Source organism: Macrotis lagotis, chromosome X, assembly GCF_037893015.1.
Source record: "Macrotis lagotis isolate mMagLag1 chromosome X, bilby.v1.9.chrom.fasta, whole genome shotgun sequence".
NCBI classification, from domain to species: domain Eukaryota; kingdom Metazoa; phylum Chordata; class Mammalia; order Peramelemorphia; family Peramelidae; genus Macrotis; species Macrotis lagotis.
The window spans coordinates 41,311,081-41,326,283 of NC_133666.1; the positions used below are offsets into that span (position 1 = coordinate 41,311,081).

The 15,203-nt window shown below is 37.2% G+C and overlaps 1 long non-coding RNA gene across 2 annotated transcripts in view; it reads left to right on the forward strand.

Moving 5' to 3' along the window:
• The first annotated feature begins 2,597 nt into the window (after positions 1 to 2,597).
• Positions 2,598 to 15,203, forward strand: part of LOC141498263 (uncharacterized) — a 42,819-nt gene continuing 30,213 nt past the window's right edge. For both annotated transcript variants that reach the window (XR_012471595.1, XR_012471596.1), the window contains exons 1-2: positions 2,598 to 2,855; positions 3,177 to 3,329. This is a non-coding gene — a long non-coding RNA (uncharacterized LOC141498263). The remainder of the gene's footprint in view (positions 2,856 to 3,176; positions 3,330 to 15,203) is intronic.

Consider the following 15,203-nt stretch of genomic DNA (forward strand, 5'->3'; position numbering starts at 1 on the left):
GTGCAGATATGGATCAAGGACAATCCTGAGTGATCTGCTATGGACAATGTCATCCACATCCAGAGGGGGAAAAAACCACAGCATCTTTTTTAAAACTTCTCTTATATCTTTCCTTCCTATCTCATGGTTTTCTTGCTTTCCCCTTAGTTCTAATTCCTCTTACAAAAAATGACTACTATGTAAATATGATAAACACAAATGTATATGTTCAACTTTTACCAGACTGTATGCCACCATGGGGAGGGGGGAGGGAAGGGAGGTTGGTAGGAAAACATGTAACTCATAAATTTGCAAATGGATGAATGGTGAAAAACTACCATAGCATGTAATTGGAAAGATAAAATAAAATTTCAATTAAAACTAAATGTTTTTAATGAAAAAAATTAGAAGAAAATATAAGTCACTTACAATAAAAAAAAACTGTCCTAGAAAACAGGTTTAAAAACAGATAAGTTATATATTCTCAGACTCCCTGAAAAGCATGGCAATAAAAAAGCATATTTTAAGAATTACTATATTAAAACTGCCCAGCTTTGTTAGAATCAGATGCCAAGACAAATATAGAAAGAATTCACAAATCACCTCCTTAAAGAAATCCAGAACTACAAGATCAAAGAAAAAAAGTTTCAAGCAGCCAAAAAGAAAAATACAAGTACCAAAGCATTCTATTCAGGATGAAATAATATATAGCAGCAACTCATATTAGAGAGAGAACATTTTAGAATGTAATATTCTAAAAATGTAAAAATATAAATGCCTTAATGATAAAGGATAACTTGTCATTCAAGCTTGAGTAGAAGAATTTGACATGGAAAATGAACTTGTTATGGAACAGAGGATGTTTTGGCATTCCTGATGAAAAGACCAGACACGAGGAGAAACTGAGTAAACAGAGTTAAGAAAGACCTAGAAAAGTAAAAAAAAAAGCAACACAACAATTTAAGTATTCATAGTAAGTAAACATTTAATAAATACTTGCTGACTGGTTAAGAGATTGTACTGTCTTTCAAATAGCAAAGGCTATAGTAGGGACAAGTTCATGGGAAAAGACATAAAGTTCCAGTTTGGACATGCTGAGTTTGAGATGCCTGTGGGCAAGTGAAAATTTCCATAAGCAACTTACAAAAAAATAAAATAAATAAAAGATAAGAGTTGAGGAAAGAAATTAGGGACACATATATAGATTTGGAAATTTCCAGTACAGAGGAGATAACCGAACTCATTTGGGTTGATAAATGCACCAAGGGAGTGAATGGAGAAAGAAAAGAAAAAGAAAGGAAAGAAAAGAAAAATATTTAACAGAAAGAGATGAATGAGATGAATGATGAGGTAGCAACAGATACTAAGGCAGCACATGCCCTAGAGCTATTATCCTGACTTTGCATTGGCCAATCTAGTTTCCCATAGGAAGGATAACATATCTTTAGGTTTCCAGTGGAAACACTGAAGGGTTATGACTGTCTTTTCTAATCTGTTTGATTCCAGAGTCCCCATCAGTTTGCTTTACCTCATGATTATCAGCTGATATCAATTAACTTTTAAAAAGGATCATTTACTAAGGAGCTATAGTAAAAATAGTAGAGATATCCCTCCCCCTCCAAAATAAAGTATGTAACATCCAATCCCACTAATAAATCCAGAGTCCAGGGGAAAGGAGATACAAGTTTATAATGCATATAGCAAAGAGGGCAACTATTCATGGCTCCTAGAAGTCTTTTTCCTGGAGTTACCAAGAAGATTCTCTTAGGTATGGTATAGATTTTGTATTGGACTCTGTAAATTCTTAAATGTGCCCTCCCCAGCTCTGCCAGTCTGTTCTTAGCTCCTGATGTAGATACTGTTGTCAGATATTCTGGGTAAACCAACTGAATACCTATGGCAAGATGGGAGATTCAAAATATTTCTGATCCTTCAAAGCTTCTCCAGTGAAGGCATAAGAGAACTAATTGACTGATTCAAGAGAGGGGTGTTCTCATTTGGGTACAGTATCATCCATTAGCATCTTAACACTTTAAAAGAGATGGGGTCATCTGAATAACTTACTTAATTGCCATACACCTACACACACACACACACACACACACACACACACACACACACAGACATCCTTACATTTAGTTGGAAAAGAGAACAAGGAGAAAGTTTTATCTTGGAAGTCAAAAAACATAGCCAAGAGGTATGAATGGTAAACTGTGTAAAAAAACTTCAGAGAGGTCAAGGGATGATAATTAAAGAGGATGAGAATTAAGAAAGGGTCATTAATCTACTCATTAAGACATCACTGGTAGCTTGCGACAGAACAGTTTCAGTTGAGAGTTAGGACAATAAATTAGATGACAAGAAGTTAAGAAATAAGGGAGAGATGAGGAAACAGAGGCTTACAAAGGTAGTTGAACTAGGAGTATGGAGAGTGAAGTTTGTTAACATGCATATCTCAGAATATCTGTATGAATCTATTATTTGCCCAATCAGCAAATTAGGAGTTAATTTTGCTGATGATTTGCTATTCCTCCATTTAGCATGCTGCCAAGTGCAAAGGACCTTGAAAAAGTAACTTATCAGACTTTTGATACATTCTTTGTAAAAGAAGAGGGGAGGTGACAGCTTCCCTGAGAGAGAAAGAAATTCTAGACCACTGGAATTGTGGTCAGAGATTTTATTTTATTAATTGGAAGTCTTTATGAAAGGATAACTTGGCAAAAGTTAATCCTATTTTTATTCAGGAGACTTTCAGGGGCACAATTTTTGTGAAATAAGAATTTTGTACAAATTATGGGGTAAAAATTGGGGTAATGATAATATTTTAACTGGACCTGCTTTATTAATTAATAGATGAACTACCCTCAATAGAGAAAGTGAGTATTCTCAATTTAGGGGTGCTTTTATATACTGTTCTTTTCTTTATGACTGGTCTCTAGGTTCATCTACCAAGAATAGCTAAATTGGAGACTGAGTCATTAAATATTTTGGACATTTGCACCCATATTACATTCCTGACTTTCTTTTCTCACTCTCTCCCAAAAGTGCTAATGGCAGAAGGAGAGTGGTTATGGCCTCTTGTTTCCAGTTTTTTCTCTTTATTGCTGCTAATTCTTGTGTTAAAGAAATTAATTTTCTATTTTTTTTTAATTTTGGTTTTTATTTTTGTCTTTTCTCTCTCTCTCTGGCTTGGAGAGGAGCGTGAAGAGCACTGATACCTAATCTTCCTTCTCTCTTCCTGGGAGTCCTTTTCTTCCTTCTGAGAATCCAGAGGTTTACAGACTCGGGTTCCTTCTAATTTGGAGCTCCAAAACACCTCATTAAGAGTGGACCAAGAGGATCTTGGAAAGGTAATTTTATTGATTTGTCCTATCTCCCTGAATTTGTTATCCCATAAAGTTAAGCCTCCATGTCTGCCTAGTAGTGTGTGTATGTGTTTGTGTGTATTTGTTTCTCCCTCTTGTAAACTTGAGTCTTGTTACTCAGTCTTGTCTGACTCCTATTTCTGTGATTTATTGTTTGAAGCTCCTCAAATAGGTAATTATCTGAGTCACCTATCATTTTGATAAACGATGATTTGCATATTGTCTCTGTGTTAAATTTCCCTAATGTGATCAATGAATATTAGAATTCTATTTCCTTAGTGAAATTATGCTTTTATTTAAAGAAATATCTATCAAGATTTTAATCATTGAGTCCAATCTTCAAAGATGGACTATTACTAAGGTAAAGGATCTCAAGTTTCTGAAACTCTTGGTGCCTATGTAAAGAATATGCAGACTCATGCATTTTCTTGACTTATGAGGGCAAAACACAGACAAAACCAATGTGGGTATAAATGAGATTTTTGTGTTTCTAACAGACATGGTAACAGAGGAATCGTGTTGACTACATGTGACCCAGCCATTCTTTTCTGTCACTGTAGTGATTCTATGCTTGCTCGTGGAAAGTGGTAATGAAATGTGAATGATGGTTCGTTGCTAAAATGATGAAAATGTTTAAAAGGTAAATAGACCTGAGATGTGTATCTTTGGTACTGGTATGTTCTGTGTTGATAAAAACAATTGTCCTAAAATTTGAAAGTGTTATTACTAAGCCTTATGAAGAGAAGACAAAGAGAATTTAGTTTGAGCTTTGTAATATCCTATCCCACCCCAATAGCACTGTACCTGCCTTATCCTTTAGTTTCTCTAAGATGGATTTTCACCTGTCTCAGACAGTTTCAAGAAGCTGCTGGTTGATCAAATGCTGTTATAGCCCTGGTCTTCAAATCTTTGCATTTGGATTTTGACCCAAAGAAATGGGAGTTCTCCCTAACTTTCTTCCCATTGCTATTCAGGCTTCTCAGCTTGTTTCCCTATTCTGCAATTTTTCATTCTCAAATATATGAGACATGAGACACAATAATCCCCTCTCCATATTTGCTGAAAAATCAAAACTCTTTGTGATATGAATTAATTTTTAAAAGTCAAGATGTTCTAAATTGAAGGATCAGAGACTTTCCAAAGTGCAGGAGTCCCAATCTTTATGCAAACAGTTTCCTCAATGAGAAATTAGCTCTGGAGGAGTAGAATAGAGAGCCGACCTCCCTGATCTTGGGCACTGTAATCTTTCCATATTATAATGTTTGCTCTGATGCCTAGAGAGGCAATGGAAATAATGACAACAGAATTAAAGCTGAAAATTCTCTCAAAGAGTAGAAGCTTTGAACTGAGGATCAGAAGAGACTTGGCTTCCAGTTTTACCTCCAATACTTGGTTGTATGATTTGGGGCGGGATATCCAACCTCTCTGAACCTTGGTTATAATTTGTAATCTCATAGGATTGTTATGAGGACTGAAAGCCATTATAGGTAGAAAGCTTGGTCAACTTCAAAGTACTATGTCGTGGCAAACTATTATTGTTACATTTGATTTGATTTCTTTTCTTTCCTTGAAGATCCATTTAAAATCGATGTCCTTAAGTCTAAGAGATACTCTGATTGACGGAATATCGATAATACATTCTAAAATAAGACGGGGGAGGGGGGTTGTCCCCACATTAGACAACAGCAGAGTTAAGAGAACAGCTAGGCAGTATTACCTTGGAGAGCACCAACACAGAAATAGAAAACAGGAAAAAAAATCAGGTTAGTTATGTAGAGTTTAGAAGAAATTCTAGTCAACAGCACCAAAACTAGTGTGGCAAGAGATTATCCTCCTGAATGCTTTGGCAAGCCAGAATAATTTACCTGAACCATAGTGCAAAAAGTGAGCTATGCTGAGTGTTGGGATGTTTCCTAGAAAATTGAACAGGGGGTAGACAATGAATGCCTAGACCTACTTGTATTCTGTATAACATGGGCTCATGATTTTAATAGATACAATAAATAGATAATTGACTGTTATATACTACACTATAAACACAAACAAAATGAATACTTGCTAATCTTAGGGTAAGAAATATGGTTCTGGGGTGGCTAGGTGGCGCAGTGGATAAAGCAGCGGCCCTGGAGTCAGGAGTACCTGGGTTCAAATCCGGTCTCAGACACTTAATAATTACCTAGCTGTGTGGCCTTGGGCAAGCCACTTAACCCCATTTGCCTTGCAAAAACCTAAAAAAAATATGGTTCTTAGTAAGGGCAGAATATCAATGAAACTATCTTGGTAGTTTTTGTAACAACTGAACAGAAAATGTATTCTGTGGAATTGAACCCATTGTTGATACTGCATTGTTTTTGATACTATTTTGAACTTGGTTTCTTACAATATACAGAGTACCTTTTTTATAAAATTAGAAAATTATATTGGTGGTAGGAAATATTGTAATTATGGGCATAGTGACAAATTTTTTATCCACCAATGAAGAAAAACTTTTAGTAAGTCACTTAATAGAATGCTCACAAATGACATATTGAAGCCGTAACCATGAGTCTAAGGGTCAGATTCAGATCTGAATGTCTATCAATTCAGTCACAGAGAGATTACAGTAACAGCGGGAATGATTGCAGAAATAATGTCATGAAGGTTGTAGCGGGATTTTTGTGATTATCCCATTGTTTTCTTTTCTTCAAAGGGCCAGTCCCCACCTCTCTGACCACTTAAGGGCACATAATAGATAACTTTCTCTATATATTTCTTGCTGAATCATTCTTAGATTTTTTTTTAGGTTTCTTGCAAGGCAATGGGGTTAAGTGGCTTGCCCAAGGCCACACAGCTAGGTAATTATTAAGTGTCTGAGACCGGATTTGAACCCAGGTACTCCTGACTCCAGGACAAGCGCTCTATCCACTGTGCCACCTAGCCACTCCATCATTCCTCAATTTAAGGATCCTGTTTCTTCCATTTACTATTTATTTATATTTGGAGAAACAGATTGTGGTGCATGAATATAATAGAATATTACTGTATTATAAGAAATAACAGATTGATGAATATAGAGAAGCATGGAGAGTTCTGTATGAACTGATATTTTATGAGATGGCTATCTGGCAGATGAGGAGGAATGTAATAGGCATAGGCTGAAGCTGATGGATCATTGAACTGGACTGCAAGCTGCAATAGGCTATGACAATCAGATTCTACACTAGATCCTGTATAGATATGGTTTGCCCAGGGAGTAGGGGGTTACGAAACTGTCTAAGGAAAAGCAAACCAGCTTAGCAACCAGGTTAGAAACCAAGTTAGTCAAAGGTCCTGCGCTGATCAGTAGTGGAATTAGGCTTATGAGTGGCAGATTTTTCTTCTTCTAGCCTGGAGGGAAAAAAAGGGAGATCTAGTTTTTCCTTCAAAAAAAATTAAAATTATTTTCTAAAAACATGTACCATCTTCTAAATGGCAAAATAAATAAATAAAATAAATAAATGGCAAAAAATCTATAACACAGGGTTTCAACTAGCCAAGAAACATATATTAAGCACTTATTATGTGTTAAGATGCTATCCTAAGCTCTGGGAATACAAAGATAAAAGTGAGATGTGTTTTGCCCTCAGTTTACTCTAATGGAGGAAACAACATATACACATATAATTGTTTATATAATATATTTGCAACTTGGAGCTTGGGCCAATTTACATAAGACTCCTCATTAGCAGAAAATTTCTACTTAATACTGTATACCTTTGTTAGGGGTAGAGTTGAAGAAACTTTGGAAGAGGAGAGATTCTAGTTCTTTTGCCTCCCAGTTTCAAGAGAAGATACATTTCCATTCCAGGTTCCTTTCAGGGAGAGATCCCTGGAAGAAAAGAAAGACTCTGGGAAGAAGATAAAATATAGAAGAGGCAAAACCTTGATCATATCCCTACCTTTAGTTTACTACATTAGAAATCTAAGGGGATTTCTTCCTGGACTAGACTGGATTCTCTCTCTCTCTCTCTCTCTCTCTCTCTCTCTCTCTCTCTCTCTCTCTCTCTCTCTCTCTCTCTCTCCCTCCCTCCCTCTGTCACTTTCTCTTCAGTCACTTCAGTTACATGCAACTCTATGTGATCCCATTTGGAGTTTTCTTTGCAAAGATACTAGCATGTTTTGTCATTTCCTTCTCCACCTCATTTTACAGAGAAGGAAACTGATGCAAGCAGGAATATGTGATTTGCCCCAGAACCACAGCTAGTAAGTGTTTGAGCCCAGATTTGAAGTCATAAAAATGAATCCTCTGATTCCACTATCCACTGTACCACCTAGCTGCCTCTCTCTCTTATAACTGAGCTGAACTTTTTCATTTCCTAGGGGGAGAGCTCATTCACTCTGTATATTCACTGGTACATTCTAATTTGTATAGATTCTCTGATTTCTGTTTGCCAATGACTTGGATAAACAGCTTTACTGGGTATTTGCTATGTTTCATGGTCTTTTGTAATTGTAATTTAATGGGAAAGAAGTAAACTCCTTCCCTCTAAAGGGAGAGGGGTCAGGAGAATAGCTTGAACTTCAATATTGTTTTCCCTAGGCGGACAATATTTAGAAGGAAGATTTACATTATGTATATACATATACATATATATATATATTTAAAATGTATATGTATGTATGTATATGTCCAGAGAGAGAGGGTGGTGTATGGATACAGAATTAGTATGAAGCTAGATGGTACGGTGGCTAAAGTGCCGGATTTCACGAAGACATCTTCTTGACTTCAAATCTAGTCTGAGCCACTTACAGCTGTGCCACTTTGGTCAAGTTATTTTATCATAGTTGCCTTAGTTTTCTCATCTGCAAAATGAAGTGGAGAAGAAAATGGCAAATCACTTCCATATCTTTGCCAAGAAAACACAAAATGAGGTCCCAAAGAGTTAGACACAACTGACAAACGACTGAACAACACCAAAAGCAGCAATAGACGTAAATGCTAATCCAATAGGAGGTAGCAGAAGAGACTCGAGATACCTATTCAGGACTCACTACAAGTAAGTACAGGCATGTGGACAAATAACTTACATGGACAACATACACACATGGCCTACATATGCAAAAAGAATACAAGGAAGTTTTCAGAGAGAAGGTGCTAGCATCAGAGGGTGGAAGGAGCCAGGAGAGCTCACACGTAAAAGATGACAATTGAACTAAATTCTAAAGGAAACTAGAAAACAATTCCAAAACATGCTTTGCAGGAATAAAGATTAAAAGAATTGAATAATTGGAGAAATGGTAATTGCCCATGATTGGATCATGCCAGTATAATATAAATGAAATACTACTTAAATTAACTTGCAGATTCAAACCAAACTACCAAAATGTTTCTTTATAAAACTAGGCAAAGTAATGATAAAAATTTATCTGGAAGAACAAAAATTCAAGAATTTCATGGGGAAATTTTTTTAAAAAGTAGTAAATAAAAGTGACTATTAGGACTAGATATCTGTCTATAAAAACATCACATTTGTTTATACTTTTTTCATTACTTAGAGGATAAAGGAAAGAGATACCTTTAATAAGCTATGGATGAGGTGCTGGGGAGAAGAGTCTCAACCAAATAAGGAATAGAAAGGCATAAATCAATGCACATAGCAGTAAAAAGAAAATGGCTGATTCGGGAAAAAATCTTGGTAGCACTTTTTTCTGATCAAGATTTGACATCTAAGCTAGAGAGGGAATTGATACAGACATAAAAATAAGAGCCAAAAGATAAATAGTCAAAGTATATTAACAGGATGTTTTCAACAGAAGAAATATAATCTATTAACAAGGACAGTGACAGGGAATGAACCTGTGATTTTCAGTAAAGAAACTCTCTTTACTAATCAAAGGTGGTATCTTCTCTATATTTTTAGTCTTAGAGAGTTGCCTAGAGTACAAAATTAGGGGTATTGCCCAGGGATCTAGTTGATATGCATCAGAGTTTGAACATAAACCAGGTATTTTGTTATCTAGGAAGGTTCTCTAGCTATGATGCTAGATGTAGCTGCCGCTATAAACTTTTAAGGAGAATATGGGAAAATACTCCATATCATTATAAAAGAAATAAAAAATTTCAAAAACTCAGATTTTATCACACAGCATAAAGGCAAAGATTTCAAAAGATGAGAATAGTCAATGTAGGAGTGGTTGTGGAAAGATGGGCCCACGTATGCAGTTATAAACTGATCCAGCCATCCTGGAAAGGAATTTGGAATTGTCCATAGTATTTGATTGAAAGATCCCACAGCTAGGAGGCCAGTCACAATAAAAAAGTCCAATAGACATCAAAAATATTTATAGCATAACTTTTTATAGTAACAAAGATCTAGAACAAAATGGACACACATCAATTTGAAAATAAACTATGACATGAATATAATGGAATATTACTTGCTGCAAGACACATGATAAATATCAAAGAATATTTGTAAACTGATACAAAATGAAGTAAGGAGAGCCAGGAAGATAACATATACAATGATTATAAAGATGTAAATGCAAAGAATAACTAAGCAACCAATATTGAATTCTGCCAAATTTACAAAGACCAAACTTATCCTCGAAGAAAAAATAAGAGAAAGCACTTGACATTAATTTTTTTTGAAAAGGTGGGAAAGCATGGCTGTGGAACACTGTTTATTGTCAGATTTTTTAAGCCATTTTGCTGCACTTTTTTTTCATTTTTTATTCTGTATTGAGTGTCTGTATTTTATTCTGTAATGAGTGTCTCTCATGGAGCTGAGTGAAGGGAGATATACACTGGAAAATGAGAATTGCGGGATGCTTAATCTATAGTGACTAAGGAGAGACAAAGACGTTGGTCTTCAAGTATTTGAATGTTTGAGATGAAAAATCTTATGTTTAGACTTATTCTGTTTGAGACCAGAGAACAGATCTAGGTGTAACAGATAACAAATGCAGAGATGAAGACTCTCAGTTTCACAGATGGAAAAACATTCCTAATCATGAGAATTATCCCCCAGTAAAATGGGTGTCCCCTGGTAGAGATCTTCAACCAAAGTCTGGATGAGCACTAGATGAAGACATTGTCAAGGATGGTGCAAGGGAGATTCCTAGACAGTGCCAGGTGACCTCTGAGGTACTTCCTACTGCTGAAATTCCATCATCCTGCATTAGCATATGTTACATGTTCTGGAACACCAGTCAGAGGTCATGCCCTTTCACATTCTGGAACTCTCTTTGTGGGGCCCATATTGGTCTAATTGGTAACTGTACAGTGTGTTCCACTATATTTCTAGCTGACCTCATCCACTTCACATTCCATCATAGATATCTTGCTATCAACTACTATCCTGGGGGTGATGTCATCCTGATGAATATCTCATATGGGAATATCTCATATCTACAGTCATGCTGTATATTCTATACCCATCATCTTCTTGTTACCTGCCCCACCTCTGCACATATGTTCTTTCTTCCTTCCCCCTTCCCTTCCCTTCCCTTCCCTTCCATCTTCTCTTCCCATCTTACCTCTTCCCCTACCCAACAATTTTCAGCTCAGGATCCATAATTAACAAAATACAGCCACCAAAATTAGAAGAGGTATGTCAATCGATTCTTCTATAGTTCTTGTCATCATCTGGTGACTTCTCAAATCTAATTACACTTTCCAAGTCATCACTCCTCTATGAAAATTCTTTCTCGTATTAGAATAGGAGATGCTTGAGGATAGGGACTGTCTTATTTTTGCATCTGTTTCCTTGGGCACACAGCAAGCACTTGATAAATATTTATTCATTCATTCATCTCAAGTAATCAGAGTAGCCACATAGGAAGTTCTCTGATAAACTGAGATCAGAAAATAACAAGGACCTTTGGGAGGAGGGACATACTAGCAATGAAGAATAACGAAGAGCAGCATCAGTCTCTGAGAATATCACCAGTGAGTCTACAGAATTGAGGTATGTGGAAAAATACAAAGGAAAATAAAAATAACTTTTTAAGGTATGTTTAGAGAAAAAGAACAAAGAAGGGATAAACTTACTGCTTGTGGGCAGATGTTAGGAAAATTGTCGTTCCACAAGTCCATTATTCTTCCCAACATCTCATTCGAGTACTAATTTCCGATAGAAAGGGATCAAACCAATAGTGCTAACTAGGATTTGAAGTCCAACACTAATGAGAAGAAAAGAGAGATACATCCCTGAGACAGGTACCTTCTCCAGCTGGAAGAAATATCTCAGTTCTTATTTTAGAAAACTTTTCTACCCTAAAGAAAAATTAAATTCTGACTGCTGAGACTAATTTTTCTTCCTGGCTGGAAATTTTAAAATAAAATCCAACTCAGCTGCAATTCATTTGTGATGACTGTTCCCCTGGGAGCCTCATTACAATGAGGTATTAGGCTCTCAAGACTACCCAGGTGCATGTGATTTAAAATCAATTCACTAATTAATATTTTCCGGACTGCATGGTAACAGGGGCTCCATGGCAGAGGACAGAAACCAGCTGAAACCTGACAGGCTTAGATGGAAAACAGAGGCTACTTCCTGAGATGGCAACAGGATTATCCCGACAAACTTAAGCATGTTGAAATGTTCTACCTTCCTGTCATCTCTTCTCAAACCTAAAGGTTTTTAAAATGTAATCAAGTGGAAAGGTTACATTCCCTTGGGATAACCAACACATACATCTCATACTTTCAATTTTTTTCCTTTTAAGGTGACTTTCCCAAACTGTCTCAAATGAACTCATTTCAATATGCTTTGGCAGATTCACCTACTCCATGCCACAATTTAGAATGGATTTGATTTGCTGGTGCCTTGTGGAGCCTTTCAACTACCTTTTAGCCATAGATAAAACTGTAATCCCTAGTGACACATGCAATGATAACAAGTGACTACCTTCTCTCTCCAGTTCTTTCTTTCTTTCTTAAGATGCCGAGTTTAATTAGCTCCACAATATTCACAGGAGCAAACAGGTCACCTTGAAATAAGATCTCCAGGAATCCCATTTTTTACATAATTTTCTTAACATTTTCTCTTGCCCCTTGTGTTGCAAATGGAGTCATTAGTGCTAGGGATCTTTCATGAAACATTGGGGACCAGCTGCTGAGGAAACAAAGGAGATGGTGAGTTTTACTATGTGTGAACAGGGCAGCCAGATGTCACAGTGGATAGAATGCTGGCCCTGCAGCGAGAAGTAGCTGAGTTCCAATCCAGCCTCAAAGACTTACTATTCTTACTAGCTTTATAGTCCTGGGTAAGTCATTTCACCCTGTTTGCCTCAGTTTCCTCATCTGTAAAATGAGCTGGAGAAGGAAACAACGGCAAACCACTCCAGTATCTTCATCAAGAAAACCCCAGAGGTGACTAGGTGGTGCAGTGGATAGAGTATTGGCCCTGGAGTCAGGAGGACCTGAGTTCAAATGTGACCTCAGATACTTACTAATTACCTAGCTTTATGGCCTTGGGCAAGCCACATAACCTCATTTGCCTTGCAAAAACTAAAAAAAAGATTTATTGGACTATCTGGTCTACAATCAAAGAAAGAATCTAGACATCATATTTCAAGAAATTATCAAGGACAATTGTCTATGAATCAGAGGGTAAAATAAAAATTGAAAGAATGTATCAATCACCCCATGAAAAAAATCTGAAAGAGGAGTCCCTTAAGTCCATTATTTTTTAAACCATTTTTAAACCATCTACCCCATAGAAGTACTCAATAGCCAAAGGAAAAAAGTACCATGCTCTAGGCCTGGTATGCAGGGAAGTGATTCAGTACTGTAATAATGAAAGAATGGAAATTTTCATTAAGAGGTTTAAAAGGTGTTTCTAAAAAATAATTTAACCACCCCAATATCAATCAATAAAATGATAAGCAATTATTGGTGCCTACTTTGCATCAAAGGAAAAACATACAAAAATGAAAAAGTATTTATCTTAGGGCTGTTACATCTCTCAAGGGAGATAACATAATACAAAGGGGGCCAGGGATTAATCCCTTAAAAGGGATTGATACAGGGAACTCCCAGGGGACAAAATCTCTTCTCCCAATGCAGGTCAGTAAATCAGAGTGGAGGGGTTGAACCCAGCTCTCCTTGGTTCTCTACTATGAGTTATACATGTATATGTTTAGAATCAATACATACAACATAAACATGAAATAATACAAGGAAGTTAGTAAAGGAAGACATTAGCAATTTGGGAGATAAAGAAAAGCTTTGTGTAGAAGATGGTGCTTGCTATGTATGTGACTGGAAAGAAGAGAGAGGTAGAGCTGATCAGGAAGCACATTTCAGGCAGAAAGGAACAACCAATGCAAAAGCACAGAGATGGGAGATCAAGTATTATGAGCGAAGGGGAGATGAGAGAGAGAGAGGAGAGAGAAGAGGAGAGAGAGAGAGAGAGGAGGAGAGAGAGGAGAGGAGAGAGAGAGAGAGAGAAAGGGGGAGAGAGAGATAGAGAAAGGGGGAGGGAGATAGGGAGAGAGGGGAGGAGAGAGGGAGAACGGGAGAGGGAAAGGGAGGGGGAGGGAGAGAGGGAGAGGGAGAGGGAGAGGGAGAGGGAGAGGGAGAGGGAGAGGGAGAGGGAGAGGGAGAGGGAGAGGGAGAGGGAGAAGGCCAGTTTAGCTGAACTGTAGAGTTCAGGTACAGGAGTTAATGGTGCTAGAACACATATCCACTATTCTAAAATTCTCGGAAAGCAGCAGTATGCTTAGATGCTGTTTGCCAAATTTAGTATACCTATGTAGTTTCTTGTATTCCTAAGGCCATCGATCAAAACTGAGCAAAAAAAAACCAACTGGAAAGTGCATAGGTTTGAGCAAATGAATGGTGGCTCACATAAGCTGTATGAATAGACCTTTTCAATACAGCAAATTCAGAGCCACAGTCAAACAGCTGGAAAAAGTCAAAAGGAGGCAAGCTTCCTGATTCCGTATAGTTCTATGTTTAATACACCTTTTCCTTCCTAACCTCAGCTACCACAAAGTCCTGTTCTCTCATATTCCTTTAATTCCCCCATGCCCCCAAGGCACATAAGAACTTCTTAAACAGAGGAGGTCATGGAGACTTCCAGAAAGGATGTGGCCAAGGGCATGCCAGAATATATCAGGATGGAAACCTTCTTCCAATAAAGGTATCAGTTTTTGTACTTTACCCTAAGGCTACCTCTGTCCTCAGGGGTTTATAAAGTTGGAGTACCTCAGAGGATATTTGGATATGAGCCTCATGTTCAAGGAAGAAATGGTAGTTTCTGGTATTTTCCAAGGTTTGGGAAAGAGAATAAGGAAGAAACAAGAGAAGGTGGCTCTAGATGATCACTCTTCAAAGTTCCATCTAGAAAGGTGACGTAACAGAAATTTGTCTGTACTACACAATGATGATACTAATAATGATGAACCCTTGATGAGAACAAAGTGTTTTCATATAGTTGAACTTCATAAAGAGGAAAAAAGAGCTACATATAGAATTCATCTACCAACTCACATTAGTAAGTGATTTAAAGAAGATGGAGACATAAGAAGGTAATTGAGAGTAGCAAATAATAATAGTAATAATAATAATAATAAATGTTGTCTTTCATTTTCAAAGATCATAATATCATGGAGGTGATGCCATGACAAGCATATGAATTAGATTTGAGTGAGGGGGACTGTGCTAAGTCACCAGCATCACTTTCTCCTCCAGAGTCATCTGGCCCAGTGCCTAGTTATGAATCAGGATGACTGGAGATGGCCCTAGATGCCAGGCAATCAGGGTGAAGTACTCGCCCAGGTTCACACAGCTAGGAAGTATCAAGTGTCTGAGGTCAGATTTGAACTCCTGTTCTCCTGACTCCATGGCCAGTTCTCTATCCACTGTGCCATCTGGCTGCCCCTAATGATAAT